The sequence below is a fragment of the Corvus cornix genome, chromosome 4A (genome assembly GCF_000738735.6).
Source record: "Corvus cornix cornix isolate S_Up_H32 chromosome 4A, ASM73873v5, whole genome shotgun sequence".
In the NCBI taxonomy this organism is placed as follows: domain Eukaryota; kingdom Metazoa; phylum Chordata; class Aves; order Passeriformes; family Corvidae; genus Corvus; species Corvus cornix.
This window is the reverse complement of record NC_047058.1, coordinates 10,952,771-10,968,544: the sequence shown is the minus strand read 5'-3', so window position 1 is coordinate 10,968,544 and position 15,774 is coordinate 10,952,771. Positions and strand designations below refer to the sequence as shown.

Below are 15,774 nucleotides of genomic sequence, written 5' to 3'. Positions count from 1 at the left end.
TATCTTGGCTTCCATCTCTGTATGTTAATTTCTGTGAACTGTTAATCCTCTTTGTTTGGGGTTCAATCCCTAAAGCACTGCAGCTACATTGAAAAGGCTGCACACTCTTGCTTTGTACCTTGATAATAATAGTGTTCAGCACTTTGTAAGCTCATGTCTTGAATAATCAAACTTATTGATATCGGTAGCCTTATTCAATATTTAAAATTGCAGTTTAGGAATGTATTCATTTTTCATGTGAAGAAAGGAATATGATGAAAGTCTACAGGGCAGTGATGTGCCTCAGAAATCATTCTACTGAAATGAATTACTTTTTTGACTGAGTAACTTCAGAAGGCATTCACATCAATATGGTTTATAACACGTGGAAAGGAAAATTGACAAGAATTCTTTGGAAAATAGAAGCAGTACTTTCTCACCACTTCATAAACACTGAAATACACATTCTTTTATGTAAAGACGAGTGGAGGGGTTGAGATGTTCCTTGCCATCCAGCCTTTTTAAAGGAATCAATCTTACCGAAAACCACAAAGATGCAAAGGTATCAAATGTAAAAGGAAATTACATTGTTGAGTTTGGACTGTACTGTCACAGAAACGGGGGAGCACATTAGGACAAGCAATACTACTTTTATTAGTAGCTGTCCTTTCTAGGAGATTGCTTAACTCAGCCTATTTAACAACCTGTTCCTTGCCTTTACTTTTGAAAATGCACTGACATTTGCCCTTCTTATTTCTGGAAGCAGCCACACAAATCCAATAGACTGGGTCCAAGTATGGAAAACAGCAGTGTCATAAAGCTTAATTTCAATAACAAGCTTCAGCAGCTCAGAAAATGCATACTCTTCATTCCTCTTACAATGGAAAGAAGTATCATTTAGCCTTTAACAAGGAAAGAGGTAATGAGATAAAGATTTAGTGCTTGTGTTTATAGGAGGCCTGTGTGCGATTATTAACTGAAGCAAAGTCTGGTTTTGTTTGATTGGCTTTTGAAGGGGTTTTTTTGGTCACATTTGAAAGTAAAAATTTAAATTTCTTGAAATTAGATTACTGACAATTTTTTTTCCAAAAAGAATAGTGTATTGGTTCAAAAGAATCTATGCAGTAACCGTTATGTTCATGTCTTCATGCAGCTAAATCTCAAAAGTTATTTTCTACACTTGTAAAGTTATTACATTTTTCTCTTCTGTTCTTCCACACAACAGCAGTAGAGATTTTCCACACTCCCGTAACATACTTTTCATTAATAGAGACTAATATTCTTTGTGTCAGTGTTATTCTAAGAGATGAAAAAATAAGGTCTGGAATATGGTCCAGTTGCCAAACTGGGAGCAGGACCTAATTTTCACGGATCTAACTTGGTGCTTGATTCCTAAGTTAGTGATTCCCAAACAGTGACACACAAGTCTTTACTTATTTTTTGCATTACTCCCACATCATCAGTCAGGAAGGAAGCAGGAGCTGCAAGGTAGGTCAGACTTTTTTCTATTTCCCCTTAGCCAAGATTGATTCTAGCACCACTGGCTGCAGTAACTCCTTTGACCCTTGCAGTTTGCATTCCATCAGTTCTGGTCCTTCTGCTTTTTAACTCCAACAAGGAAGAATGTCAGCAGTGAATCCAAAAGGCTGAAAGCCATCGCATTTATTTGCAGTTACTGAGAGGCTTGGCTAGTTGTCACTTTTACTAGTTTTGAGAAAAAATAAATGTCTGTAATTCTTTGCTCTCCACAACCACTGAGAGTTTTATGGAATAGAAGCTCTTTCTGCATTTGATAGGTTATCCAGCAAAAGGATAATTACCTCTGATGAAGTCTCTGAAAAAAAAGAAATTACTTTTTTGTGACAACTTATTTAAAATTATCAAACAAGTGAGAAGTGTGGCATTTATAGTAATGCAAGATCTTTGAAAGAGAAAAAATAGTAATGCCTTTAAATCTGCAAAATATTATCTTCAGCTGTAAAAGTTTGGTCAGATAGATACTATTTAGCTATGTTGCATGGCAAAGCACAGTTTTAAGAAGTATTACTGCGCTTTACAATTTATCTTTCAACTCTGCCTATATTTCATTATTATTTCTACTCATGACTCATAGTGTTTCTATATTTTTCTGCTAAGATTGACATATCTCATTTATTTTCACACCGGAAACCTTTCCTATGCATTTCCACAGCCAGATATTAGGGGTTTTTCTTTAAAATAGTATAGGTGTAATGCCCCATTTTCCCAAATTCTACAGCTCAAAGCTCTGGGAGCTGCTGTACTATATGTACAGCCCATCAGTAGACCACAGGATATGCAATAATATTTCTATCCTATGTTAAGGCTCCCTATGATATGTGTGTGTACATATACATATGTCTAAACACATATGAGGGCTTATCAGTTTGCAAACAGCTGAACTGCACATAATTCACTCATTTATAAACAGACCTCTCATCCACTCATTAGTTTTTATACCAAATATTACGTTAGATTGTTTGAAACTGATTCTCCTCTTCCCATCTAATACACAAACAACATAAAGAAGCCTTAGGAGAAAGAAGAATGAGGGAACTCTCTGGTGCTTTTGTTCTCATTCCCATGAGAATTATTGTGTTTCTGATCCATTGCTGCACACTGAAAATTCAAATTAAAGATTTTGCACTTAGGATGAGTAACAGAAACATTAAAATTTACTTCAAGTATAGAAAAACTGTAAGTTTAACATACTGTCCCATATCCCCATATGTTATTCAGTCAGGTTTACATACTCAATACATTTTCCCAAAGGCTATTCCAGATTTACAATGCATTCTGCTTTCCTGAAGTACTTGCTTGTCTACAAAGTACTACTGATAAAAATTAGATATCAAACAAATGAGATGGGTGTCCGAAACTTAAAAATAATTAATTAATTAATAATTAAATGCTAGTTTACTAATAAATATTACAGAAAAAACCAATAGGTTCCAAAAGAGTATTTCCTTTACAGCTTATTTAAAGTGCAAGGGTATGATGCTGTTTAGGAGGCTGAATTATATATATCTGGATTTATAATTAGTCCAGCTATTAACCTTTTCTCCAGTTTCTCTCTTTGGTGATATACTGTACTATAAATTCCATAAGAGATTACCTTGCAGAAAATATGGTTTTTCATAAATGTCCCAAGCATATTTCATAATCACTTTTAATTTATTTATTCTCGGTCTGATTCTCTTACTGTCTTGTACTGGTGCAGTTTTACCTGTCCAGGATGGATATGAACAGAATTTTGTGATCATTTAAAGCAAACATACTTTATTTATTTTTTAATGGATATGGATTACACAGCTTCCATAGGGCTGAGAGAGGTCAGAACTTCAGGTGTGGAGTAATGTGCCTAGCAGAAATTGCAGGCAGACCTAAGGCACTGAATCACTGTGTAACAAAATTATCAAGTCTTATTCATCCTGAGCCCATTATTGCCCAATCAGATGTGTGTATATATATATATGTATATAATTTTGTATACACACATATATGCACAAATACATATATATATGCAAGGACTTCTGCAGGTGACTGAGACTTCTGCATCCAGATCTCTAAATGGGTTATTTTTAAAGAAGTTGCATCAGAACCTTCTGCTCAGAGCTGATGAAAGCCAGTAAATGGGTGCCCATTAATGCTGCATTAGCATTGTAAAACTGCTGCACTTCTCAAAAGCCTGCCAGAACACGACCCAATCTGGACTGTTAAAATGGCTGCACGTGTATTTGTAATTTGCCATCCATTCAAAAGCTGAAAAAAGGAGAGATCAAATTATCTAACTCTTCACAGGAACTTCTGAAAAACCAAACACAATGTTGTTGGGCTGTAACAGTTTCAAACATATCTGTAGAAAGAGTGTAAACTCAAAATGCTTGTTTGAAAGATATTTTAATTGATTATTCTGTTACTTCATGTTTTTTAGAACAGTAGGTTTACGTCTATAGGGATTTCAAAAGTCAAAACTGACAGTATGTATTTAACTATCATAACCACCCAGCAATTACGTTCAGCTTCTGCATTCTCATCTAACTAGCCTTGCAATCTAGGAACTTCTGTGCATATTGGGATTTCTGTAAAAGTTAGCATTAATGAAATAGAGTTTTAAATTTCCCTAGGCTCAATCTAGACATTAAGAATATAAATGTAAATTAGCAGAGAAGAGCAAGCAGCCTTGAATACTAACATTTTCATCACATAACTTTTGGTTAAAAATGTGCTACAGAATGGGGGAACCAGCCTTCTGCAACTGGTACCCTCAAACTGCATTAATAATTATCAGAATACTTCTGTAATTGTCTATGTGCTTGCTATAGCACTATAAGACTCAGACATCCTCCAGTTACAGATTATTACTGTCTGTCTGATAAATAATTCCTGTCCAATTCCATTTTGACTTGAAGACTGCCTCTAAAAAGATTCTTTTCTGCTTAAAAAAAATCCAGTTATAGAACAAATGTGGCCACAATATTCTACTTATTTCACCTTTTACTGGCAAGACAAATCTTGCAAATTCATTGCCTCTTCCTGACATTTTTATAGCCACCTGCAGTGTTTACTTTCATTGCAGTGTATTTTGTATGATCATGGGTGTCCACACTCTGCTTTGGTTGACTCTCTATCCTCATCACCACTGACAGTATGTTCTGATGGTAAGCAAGTGAAAATAAGATAAATAGTGAGAATATTACCCTTGTACATAGGCTCTTACTCCAAACTATTGACATGGCTAGTAGTCAAGCACCAAGTCTAGTTATAAAACCTGAGATTTTTATACTTGAAGAATGGCTCCTTTTAAAACTTTTCACAGTGATTAAACACTCACCATTTGTTATGACCAGCTGCATATTCTAACTCTTTACTGACGCAGAATCACTGATCTCTTTCAATACATGCTGATACCAATGACCATAACTAGGAGACAGTAAGGACTAGAAGGACAATGATGATGTAAACCTCACTTTTCAAAATTCAAGTGAAGTGCTGAAAAAACGTTTGTGTTTTTTGTGGCTATTCAGGACTACTATCTTCTTGGAACAATGGGCTGAATCAATTAAAAGGAATAGTTTGTTATAAATAGAGTGATTGTGAAGGCTTTATATGAAGGTATTTTTATCGTGTTTTCTTTTGCTGTAATGAAAAAAGTGATCTATCATAGAACTAAAAAATAAGCTGAAAGAGATCTCAAGAAATTTTTGATCTTACTCCCACTTGGAGCCTGGACCTTTCAAGTCTGAATATTTCCAAAGATGAGACCCTCCAGGCAACATGTTCTAGTATTTCCATGGTGAAAATGTTTCTCATACTATCTAGCTGGAATTTCTCACGTTCCAGTGTGTGCCTGTTCCCCTTTTTCCTGTCCCATCCTGCTGAACTCACTCCAGAAAGTTGCTGTCTGTCTTGTCCTGGGGGAGCTCTAAACCATCTGTCAGATGTGGACTCAGACATCCCACAGAGAGGCACAGCATGACTTCCCCTACCTGCTGGATACAGCCTGGCCCGCTGTCTTTCAGGGATATTTTGCTAATTCTTGTTCAGTTTGTTCCTCAGGAGCCCCAGGTGCTCCTGCTGTCCTGCCTTGGCTCTGCACTGTACAGGCACATGACTCCTCTGCACTCACATGCAGGACTTTGTGCTACCTCTGACTGAACTTCCTAAGGGTCCTGTGAGCCCTGGGCTGTGCACAGACCACTCCCCTCAACTTGGTATTATTCACAAACTCACCAAGTTTTTGGAGAAAACTCTTGACCAGTGTTCAGGCTGTTAATAAAGGCATTATACGCTCTTCTGACATCAATGTGCAGTAGGAAGATAAAGAATCTGACAGGTATCTACATGGATGGATGGATGGATGGATGGATGGATGGATGGATGATTGCTGTGTGTTCCTGTTTTTCCAAAAGGAACCATATGAATTGACAATATTTTAAAAGATTAAGAACCTTCTCAATGAATCTTGAATATGCATATGCATATTTTCCTGAACACCTGCATGATAACTATGTAAGCCTCAGAAATGTTTGTATGAAATATGGTGTCTTAATTTACTATCTCAAAAAAAATCCCACATCCATCAGTTTCAACCTGAAGTTTTTGTGGGAGCCATTTGAGAGATTTTGCTAACAATCACAAAGCTGAAAAAAAAATGGAATTCCTTTGTAAAAATTTTAAATTCTCTATTTCTTCCAGTGTAAGTGATCTAAGGGATGAAGATATCTGACAATCTTCTACACTGACCTTCTTAATTTACAATAAATATTCCAGAAATTTGCTAATGGATTGTATCCTAAGTTTTGGGTCATTTGGTTTGTTTCGTTTGGGTTGGATTTCTGTTCCAATTTTGTTCGGTTTTATCTCCTAGATAATATATATTTTAGCACAGCATCCTTTTTTATGTTATTTATCAATTTTCTGACAGTTTCAGCCTCAGTTCTGAAGACAGTTCAGTGTCTTCCTACCAGGTGAATTTCAGGTACAAGATTTGAAGTTGTAGCAAATTAGTCCAGCATGACTCTTGATTACCTTTGTTATAGGACAATTAGGATACTAGCTTAGGCCATAAATTTTATTGCAGTTTCTTACAAAAGTGAAGGTGAACAAGAAAATTGAAGGCATCACAATTTTCAGTGAGATGGCTCTTAAAAACCATTTGGTTTAAAAGCATTTGACATAATTTAAAAGACATTTTTTGCAAGCTTTCCTCCAAGGAAGCACTTGGGAGCCTAAGTAAAATTTGAATGTTTATGTTTTAAAGCACTTTTAATGCAAGAAATCTGTGTATAATTATCTCTAATTAGTCATCTCTTCCACTGAGATTTATACTAAGCATTTATTTTTTCTCTACAGTAGCTATTTCCCAGGCTTCTTTAATAACTAGGACTGTTTGACAAGCTGATCTCAGGATCAGATTTCAAACTCATCTTATTCCATTCTACCTGTTGCTTCAGGACATTTCTTAATGAGGCCAGAGTTGCTTTCATGTCTAATTAAGCTGAAGAGATTAAGATATTTAGGTCTTGTTTTTGTATACTCTCCTAAGGGAAAAGTAAATACATAAGCAACAGAGATCAGCAGAAATGCAAGAAAGAAGAAAAGCAGCAGGAACACAGGGGAATATTATGTAATATAAGGGAACAGCAAAAGGCTGCGTAGATTATCCTTCCTAAAGTATGTTCACTTGCCTCAAAAAACATTGCAGTGAACTGTGATTCAGAATTCTCCCTAACATGATAATTATGTCTTTATCAGATGAACCTGAAAGTGAAATATGGAAGAAGGGATTTCATGTCTTTATAAAATATATTTGAAAACAGATCCTTATTAGGATTTCCTTCTTATACAATAAATTAAACTGGAAGCTAACAATGAGACAGATGAAACAATGGATCCAAAATACTCTATCAAACATGCCTTTGTTTTTTATGTTCCTTATCTTCTCCAGTTTCAGCTTTCAATGCAATGAGAAGTTTATTATTTCATTTGGAAAGAAACGATCCCTGCTATGTGGAAGTTTAATCTCTCTTCAAAAGTGCTTTAACCTTAGTTCCACTCTAATGGGCAAGTGGTTAGACTCAAACCTCTTTTAGCATGCATTCATATTCCGGAATAAACATTTCCATTGAATATTTTTCAACAATGTTTTTAAAATCATCATCTTTCTTAGTAAAAGGCTTCTCAAATCTTCTAGTTTAGGTACAGCTTTCTGCAGTACCAAAGAATTTCCCTCTAAAGGCAGGAAAGCACTTAACTAATCTTTTCATACCTCCAGCTCCTTTCAATTACCTGGGAGTATACTTATTTATACATTTTGCATGTTTCTTTCATGTGACTTTAGGTTTTTTCTTCATTTTTTCTTAATCTCTGAAAAGATACAGATGCTCTTACATCTTTTTTCCTTTTCATTCATGACCTAGAATTCATTTTTATTTGGGTCTTGCAAGGAAGCTGGGAAACACAACTGGTCTGTTTGGAGGGTTCTGGAGTTCAAACCAAAATAATGAAGAAAACAGTTTTCTATATCAGTTGGAAATTGATTTTTTTTTTTCAGTTTATCAAAACAAAAATATGAGTTTAATTAAGGCAAATGAAATACATGGTACCAGCTACACATCGGCGACCACCACCCAAGTCAGGCTTCCTGGAAAGTGGAGAATCAGCCCCGGTGCCAGGAGCATCAGCACCACCTTGTGTTCATGGGATAGGAAAATCAGTCAGGAACACGCCTCCCCAGCCATCGAAACCGCAGCGCTTCCCTCTTCTCCCCATGGCACGTTAACGATGGAGCCATATTTGTGGAAAAGATTCATAATTTCTGCTCCTGTAAATTTAGAATAATCGATATATCCAGGTACTTAGGAATTTATCAGGAAACTTGCTTGCATTTTTGGTCAATGTGTTAGACAGCAGTCGCAGCACATGAACAGCCCAACTGTTCATAATTGCCAGGTTTTTGGGCAGGCATCTTGGAACAAGATAGCTTAGAGGTGAATTTTGCAAGAAGATTTGCAGTTATTTACAGGAGTTCTTTCTGAATGTGAGACACGACACTGGAAAACCTATTCTTTTCTTTGAAAATTTAAAAAGGGAGCAAAGGAGACGGTGTCATGTGGTGATGGAGCACCTTGACAGAGAGTCAGTATAATGTTTGGATTCCTTTTTCATAGCCTGTAAACATCCTACAAGGCAGTGCTGTTTCCTTCAGTCTTTTGCACAGTAGAAACTGTTCTGTAAACAAATCTATTTCTGGTACATCTTTCACCAACTTGACTGTGAAAATACATCCGTTTTCATTTCTTTTTCAAAAAATCAACTTCCCTCTATCCATTTGGTTCTGGGAGTGCAGTTTCTGGAAAGAGATATCCCATCAGAAATTGCAGTTACTTCTGTTTTAGCTCTACTATATGATGTACACTTTCTAGCAGAAAGTCTGGGGCAAAACCTGTTCTTTCCAGGAACTGCTAATAATATGGGAGTGCAATTTAATAGACAGTTTTCTATACCTAGGTGTATTTAGCCTAGCTTCACAAAATTCAGGTCTTCTCTCTAAGAGGGAAATAGAATAGCAACTTTCCCTATTTTTTGCCCCCTTCTTTTGGTCCAGAAATTAAAAACTTCTGACTGTGTTTCATAGCTCACTTTCCCCTTTCTAATCTTTTAAAAATTTGAATATTCCCAGACTAAGTGCAAGACTGTGTGTCTGTATGTCACTTTAGTGCAATGTATCAGTTTTCTTTCCAGTACACACATAACTAGAAAAGCATATAATGACATGGTATACTCATAAGTATTTAAAAAATGATCCTGATTCTCTTCTACCCTTCAGTTTGTGCATCATTACAGAGAATTTGCATTGGGGACAGTTAGATTTCTGTTTTGATCATTTTTTACATCCATACCTCATATGTGCCTCTATCAGACTGATGTAAGGTATCATTTTAAAAAATGGCAATTTTCCAAAACCACTGTGCAAACTCTGAATGATGGATCAGTCTCATTAGTTTTATCAAGTATAAACCTGGGTTTTAAAAAAAAAGTTCAACCTTGTGGAGTATGGTTGGGATCCCATGTTGGTGTACACTACAGGATCTTGCTCAACCGTGTCCTTTTAGAGGTTGACAATGTCTCTAATGTCCTTATAATTTTTCTCCCTGTTCCAAAAGGGGCAGGGCACCGTTATTAGTGCTACTCAGTCCCTTCTGTCGCTTTCTGTCAGACAGCTGGGATCTCAATGCCCTTTATATTTGGGTAGTTTACTACCAGTATTAAGGGACTCACTGTAAATATTTCATCACCCTTTTGAAATAGTTTTCTCTTTTTCTGTTGAAAAGACTGAAAGAAACAAGTCTTTCCAGTACCTTACAGGGCAATAAGAGAGCTGTAGAGAGACTTTTTACAAGGACACGGAGTCATAGGACAAGGGGGAATGGCTTCAAGCTGCCAGAAGGCAGGTTTAGGTGAGGTATTAGGAAGAACTTTACTCTGAAGGTGATGAGGCACAGGCACAGGTTGCCCAGGGAGGCTGTAAATGCCCCATCCCTGGAGTGTTCGAGGTCAGACAGGATGGAGTTCTGAACAACCTGTGAAAGGTCTAGTGAAAGGTGACCCTGCACATGGCAGGGGGTTGGAATGAAATGGTCTTTAAAGGTCCCTTCCAACACAAACTATTCTGATTCTATGAAGTTGAACCTTGTATTTTGTGTATTTAGCACTAGGATCTGGCTGACCTCTTGCCTCTGTGTTTTGAAGCCTGTTAACTGTATGAAGGAGTAATTTCCACAAATGGCAAATCAAACAACTGCTTCAATTATTTAGCGAAGTGTCTTGTATCTTACAGTTGTCAGGAAAGCAGTCTAGTATAAAATAGGAAAATTCCCCAAAATTTCAGAGACGTTTTTGAGGACTTCATTGGATTGAAACAATAGAGGCAAAAAGAGGAACTTTCAGCATCATTTTCGGAAGCATAGGCTGACAGAACTTTGGTGAGTGGTGATATCCTACCCCAGATGGGTTGAAAAGTTCCTATTCAGCAGTGAGACCAGCAGCTGTGTCTTGGGTCTCAACAGAGATTGTTGCAATGCAGGCAATGATCTCTATTCCCACAGGAGGCATGAGAATAATTTAAAAACAGTGCTTCAGCATAACTCACTTACCAGGTAAAGACAATGACTCACTCAGGAGGCTCATCTGAACTTGAGCGAGCCAGAAGGTGCCAAGCCAGTCCTCACCATCAGTGCTGCAATAAGGAGTGTTGCACCGGTGCACTCGAGATACCATCCTTTGCTACTTACAGAGAAAATCTCTAGTGCAGAGAGCTGCAATACTATACAAACCTACATGTGTAAGAAAACTTCATTTGGCACCAGCACATCTAGCAATATTTTTCTTGTTGCTTTCTTTTAAACTAGTTTAGCAGGCTGGCTGTGAAATTTGAGGGTCAGAATTCTTCTTGCTAAATGCATTTAGGCTTGATGTGCTCAAGGACTCTTGTTGCCAGGTATAAAAATATTCATCCTGATTCTTGGAAAGCTCTCTATCTGTGTCTGTTCCTTCTACTGGAGCAGCTCCCCTTAACGAAGCACTCATTATCCAATGGCTCTTGTCTTGCACTGGGATCTGCTCCTATTTCTGTTGGAGCTTGCATGTAACACACCTGAAATTCCACACCTTCTGCATCTTTCTCATGGAATAATATGTAGTATCTGTGTGGTATTCCAAGCAGACTTTTTGAGTTTCCCTAACCCCAACTCACTAGGGAGCATCCATGGGTATCTGAAAGTACCATATATATACACCAGACACTTCACTTGATACCTGGCACAAATTTTCCACTGCTGGGTTTATCCACTGTTTCATTTACTTCAGCAGTGGCTGAAGAGACAGAGGTAGGATTGACTGTCCACCTCTACTGGTTATCTTTTTATGACTTGATGAGGCTACCATCTTTTTATGACTGCTATATGTTAATGACTACAACAGGCAATTCCATAGAATTGCAAGAAAAATAATTATTATAATTGTGTGTTCTTTGTCTGCCCATAGCAGAGCAATATTTACTAGACTTTGGTACTATCTTAAAACCTGGAATCTAGATGGGTCAGCTGTCTTGGTTTATGTTTCTGTGACTAACATGGTGACTTCATTCTAGACCTTTTTATTTCTTTGGCTTTGAGTTATTTCCACGTTCAATCCATGGTATCTATTTTTTGTGTTAATGAAAAACAAATGTTAAAGCCTATTCAGAGAGAGAAGAAACCAAAACAACCATGTCTACTGGGAAGGAAAAATTAGCTTTTGTTTAGGCTCAGAAGAGCTCAGACTGATCTATACTGCTAAAGAATTACTCCACCTACCAGGACGAAGTCACAGAAATTCCTGAGGACTGTTTTGGCTTAAAATAATAAACTCTTAGAAACAGTTAAGGATGAGGTTTGTTGAATGGCTTCAAGATTAATGAGAAATAGATTTGGTTACTTCTGGCTTTTCTGGGCTTCCTATGAAAGTAATGTATAGAATATCAGAAGGCTTTACCTAATTTTTTTTTTTTACTTATGCATTGCAAGATATTATATAGATATCTTCAAGATGTCATTTTCCCCAAATACTAATGTAAATAGCATAAACTAACTGTCCGAACAAAGTATGTTCTAGGCAGTACAGAGTAAATAAAAGGACTCCACTTTGGGTGGTTTATGCAGAAACTTATGAAGAAGTAACAGCAATAGTGAATTGCACTTTTTTCCCAGTGTTTTCCTGGGACAGAATGCACAAGATAAATGACAAATAACTAATATGGTAAATAACTGCAGTGATTTTTAGAAATTGATAGATATGTGTATGCAGCATCCATGTGAACAGAGACCAGGATGGAGACAGACTGATGAGCCAGGTCCAGCCTTGGAGGCACACCTTTTCCAGTTCCTTGGATTTCTTCAGCACAATAAAATTTTTACGAATAAGTGCTGATGCAGAATTAGCTGTTAAGAGAAGAGCAGGTGGTAATCACCTTTACGCCTCTGTATGTCCTCTTGAGGATACCCAGTGTAGAAGTGATGAAATTACAGAGATCATCACTAGCTGATGAAGTTCCCCTCCACTAAGACCCGGGCCTGTTAATGGAGGTCGCCCCCACCACAACAAGCTCAGATCGCGAAAGGAAAGCTGCTGAAGCACCTTGTATAAATAAGCATCCCTCTCCCAAGCCTTGATTCCACTATCGGTCTGATTTCGTCAGCAAGGTAAATTATTTAGAAGGTGTTCTGCGCTACATCCCGAGGCAGAGCCTCGCCGGTGGGGCTTTCTTTCCTCCCTTTCCCCGGGACGGGCAGCGGGTCCCTGCGGAGCCGGGCCAGCATCCCTCCCTTCGGCGAGCGCAGCCGCCTCACCTCCCCGCAGACTTCCCGAACTCTGCCTAAAGCTTCCACCACCACGGGCGGGGGTGGCTCAGCCTCTGCCGGCCGGTCCCTCCCTCCCTCCCCACCCGCGCTCCCCGGCGCCCCCTCCCTCCCGCCTCGGGGCAGCCCCGGCGAGGCTCTCGCCCCCTCAGCCCTCGCCCGCCGCGGTCGGTGCGAGGCGACTCGAGGCGCGGCGGTGGGCAAGGCGCCTGCGCAGCTCTCCCGGGCATGCTCATTAACAGCGGAGGAGCCAAAAAGGGGAAAAAAAAAGAGGAAAAAAAAAAAAAAATCCCACCCTGAGAGCGAGCGGCGCCGCTGACACTACACCCGCCGGAGAGCGGCGGCGGCGGCAGCAGCAGCAGCAGCGGCGGGGCTGCGCTGTGCCGGCCCCGCGTCCCCTCACGCCCCGGCTGCCAGCGCCCGCCGTGGGCAGCTGCGGGGCTAGCCGCGGGGCGAGCCGCGGCAGCAGGAGCCGGCGCGTCCTCCCGGCGGGGCGGAGGGGCCAGGGCGGGCTGCGGGGGCGCCGCGGGAAGCGGCGATGTGGATTTATATTGGCCCGCGCCGCAGCCGCTGGGGAGCGGGGCGCGGGCACCGCACCTAGAGGCGATGGGCGAAGCCGTCGGCGGGGCTGAGCCGGGGCGCTGCTGAAAGTTCAGCCGGTGGCCGCGCTCGGTAAGTTTGCCGGGGAAGCGGGAGCGGCGCCGCGGGCGCCCGAACTTCGCTTTTCGTGGGGGGCAGCGGCGTCCGCGCCGGGGCGGCGAGGGCAGCGCCGGGCGCCGCCGGGGGTGCCTTGCCCCGCCGGAGCGGGAGCCGGCGGGCGCTCCCGGAGGGCTTTTGTGGATGGCACTGGGTGTGTACGTGCGGCTCCGTGTGCGCTGCGCGGGCGGAGGGTGCCGGCGGGCGGCTGCCTGGCTCCGGGGCGGTGCGTGCGGGCACCGCACGGCTGCGGGAGCGGGCGCCCAGCAGCGATGCCGCGCTCGGGGCTGAGCCCCGGCGCCCCGCACGCCTGTAGGGGGTCTCCTTCGCCCGCGGTTGCCGGGCGCGGGGTGTCGGTGCGGAGCGGCGCTCGGACCGCCCGGGCGCGGTGCCAGCGCCCCGGGCGGCAGCGGCTCCCCATCCCCGAGGCGGAGCGGGGCGGCGGCGCGGGTGCGCGGCTCTCCGCGGGGCGCGGCGGCGGGGAAAGGCGGGGCGCTGCCGGGGGCCGGGCTCCGGCTCCGCGCTGGCGTTGCGGGAGCGCCCGGGCCGCTCGCATGAAAAGCCGCATCCCCGGTGCGCTCAGGGGTGAGGTGGCTCCGCCGGGGCAGCGGGACCGCGCTCCCTCCCGGCGGGAGGATGGAGCAGCCTGATTTCTCACCGCTCCTCAGGCATAATCTGCTAAACGTGTGTTCGGTGTATTCTCCTGCCACTGGTTGTGGGATCTGGTAATCTCTTTTAGTCAAGGCGTGTATACAGTCTTTATACTGCTCTGCTGCTTCTAGCTGGCTTTTTTCCCTAAAATACCTTACAGCTATAGCCCGTGACTGACGGTTTAAGCTTGATGAATGATTAGACCAGTTATGGATATGATTGTGGTACACAGTGAGGAACCTGCCTGTGTACTATTAACTGTGTGCTCTTACCGTGTTGAATGTCAACACGTTTACCTTAGCAGAGCTGGGCTTTATGTGTTTTAATATTGAAATCAATGGCAAGAACTCCCCGCCTCCCCCTTTATTTGGCTTAAATATATGCTACCTTTTTAGGCTGTATAGTAACTGTCTTTGTGATAGTCTTTTATTGAGTGCTTTCCCAATATCCAAAGGTTGTAGATACCCATCTTGATTGTGCTGATGCTTCCCTGATAATTAACGAGTCAGATACACTGTACTATGGAAATAAATACCAACTGTCCGTGTGGTGGGGCAAGCATCTCAGACATCTACTGTGTCTCCAAATGGTTTTGCAGTAACAAACCCCCACCACTCCTAGTGCCTGGATTTTAGCTGTTAATTGTGAAGCTTAACGTAAAACAATTTGATATTTAAAGTATGGAATTCCTGGTGTTGTCGAGAGCACTTTCTGAATCACAAATAGCAAGATAAACTGTAGTGTGGGAAGAGCTATACATCAGAAGGTGAGACACAGCCCAATAGCTTGCTTTCTCTCTTGTCCATAGTTTCTTTTCAAAGCTTATTTTATACGTGACCCTTAATGCTATGGGCTAATCTCAGAACACTTCTTCACAGACGAAATGCAGTCTTCTTAATAACCTAACTGCTACCCCTATAGATATCCTATTGATATTATAAATTCATCAGAAGTTGATAATGTAGTTACATACAACTTGATAATGTAAGTTGTATGTAGTTGATAATGTAACTGTATGTCTTGGGGATTTTGGCTTGTTGGTTTGTTTTAAGAACCCACATCTCTAAATTGCTGTGGAATTTAGGAACCTCTATGGGTCTTGCCTTTTTTTTTCTTTTTTTGTTACATCACAGTTTTGTTTCAAAGAATGATTAAAAGTTTTCTGAATAACACATATCCAATAGGATTTTTCTCTGAATATCTGATCTTTAAAAAACCCCAAACAATCAAAACCATATAAGACCCCCAGTAAATTAAATTTCAAATACTGAATTAAAAATCCTTTATTTTAAACAGAACAGTTCCTTTCAGTTGCCAAATTTTAAGTATTTAAATGACGCGTATAAAGAGCAAATGAGAAAATTCTTATTAAAAGCAGCTTTTAAGAATGTGGGAATGCAAATTACTACTCTCAACACTTCAAGTAGTCAGATGTGGAAATAAATGAACATATTGTATTGATGGCTTATGTGTAAAAAAGCATTGAAATGTATTCAGAGTTCTATAAAAGCAGTGTCATCTGAGAAAAATT

The 15,774-nt window shown here is 40.8% G+C and overlaps 1 protein-coding gene across 6 annotated transcripts in view; it reads left to right on the top strand.

The window, feature by feature from the left end:
* Positions 1-15,774, top strand: part of TENM1 (teneurin transmembrane protein 1) — a 761,089-nt gene that overhangs the window by 432,329 nt on the left and 312,986 nt on the right. For 4 of the 6 annotated variants that reach the window (XM_039571802.1, XM_039571800.1, XM_039571801.1 and 1 more), the window contains exon 1: positions 13,393-13,568. The exons of the other annotated variants lie outside the window; for them this stretch is intronic. The gene's annotated coding sequence lies outside the window, so the exon portion shown is untranslated. Of the gene's footprint in view, positions 1-13,392; positions 13,569-15,774 lie in introns of those variants that run through there. 6 annotated transcript variants of the gene reach the window in all.